Raw genomic sequence first — 1,630 nt, forward strand, 5'->3', positions numbered from 1 at the left:
GGAGAGGAGGAAGGAAACAGAAGAAAGATGGGACTCTGGTGGTTAGTTGCTGCTCTTAATACCCAGTCAAGCCATCCTTGCTCTTAACTCAAAGGAACGGTTATGATCTGAACAAGCTTTCAGACAGGGAGCTGAGTGAAAATGTCCTGTTGTGAAAATTCTTGAGTTAGATGATAGAGTTGAACTCTCTAAGTCTATAACTCCAAGTAACCTAACACCGTTCTTGACTTCTGGCCCCTAGGAATAAAGTTTTGGTCTAGGAGAGGGTGAGCTTTGTTTACTTACAGCACAGCTTTCTGGGGACATCTGCTGCTGATTCTTTTATAGCTGTGCAGTTGCTGAATGGAGATCTTCTTATTTCTCAGATTAAAGCAGCAGATAGTCGCAACAGAAGCTGTATTCAGGGGAGAAATAAAAAGGATAAACCACTAAAGATATGTAGATACTTAAAGCATGCCTTTGTAAGGAAGGAAGGAAATTTAAGAGAAGGCAAGGAAATGTAAGAGTAGGTAGAATTTATCTGCTCTGAAGTCCTGTACTTCTGTCTTTCATTTGGGGATCCTCAGTTGAACAGTGGGGACCTATCACCGCTGGCAAAAGTATGGAAAAATCTTGGTCACTGCAAAACGCTCTGTCATTACAGAGCTATGTAGCTATGTGATAGTTAAAGTTCTGTTCTCTGCTTTCTGGACACAAAGTAGACTTGCATTTTTTGGCCACTTATGGTTGGACCCCTTAACTAGTTTTGACCTGTGAGTGAGAAGATGAAGTGACGAGTGCCATTTCTGAGCAAAAGTTAATAATTGCCAGTGCAAGACCCTCAAGAGCTTTCTTTCCCTTTGTCATGATAAGCAGCAATGTTCTTGAGGGCCACTGCTCCATTAGTCTAGAATCCTGAGTATATGAAGCAGAAGCTCTAGCCAATACCTTATAGATAGTTAGTATCAGTGAGAAATTAACATTTTTTTTTCTTCAAGCCACTGATCATTTAGAATTATTTGTTACCACAGCATTCATTATCTTACATGGACTGATACATGCAGTAAATCCGACATCAGATGATGAAAAACTGAATCATGATACAAACGTCTAGATTTTTTTTTCTCAAACAAGAGTCAAAATATGTCACCTGGAGAGATGCCCCTGGGACTTCATTTCCTTCCTCTAAACACTGTTTCTGAAAGTTGTCTTGAAGTCCAGTAAAAATTCTGAGACTTTAATCAAGGAATTTTCTTTCCCTCCAGCACTGCCCAAAATGCTCACTATGCCCACAGTAGGAAAAGCTCTTTCTTTTGTGTGCTCCAACCCCAAATACTGCAAAGGCAACTGGATCATGGATACACTTGACATCTCTCTCAATATTCATTTTAATAGAGATTGTGGGGACTGGCTTTAGTAGCCTGAGTTTCCAGTTCTGGGTCTTCCACTGACTGTGGGTCAGGGCACTTTCTTGTCTACTCATGATACCTGATGTTATAGTTCCAGAGGTGGTCAGTCCTCCCACAGGGAGAGAGGGGTCTTACCTGGCTGAGCCTGCACCTGGATGTTGAAGACTGCCACTGTGAGCAGGAGGCACAGAAGGGCTGCAGCAACCTTCATGGTGGAGCGTGAGGACGCGCGCTTCAGCGTG

The sequence above is a fragment of the Pteropus medius genome, unplaced genomic scaffold (genome assembly GCF_902729225.1).
Source record: "Pteropus medius unplaced genomic scaffold, Ma_sr-lr_union100, whole genome shotgun sequence".
Classification (NCBI taxonomy): Eukaryota; Metazoa; Chordata; class Mammalia; order Chiroptera; family Pteropodidae; genus Pteropus; species Pteropus medius.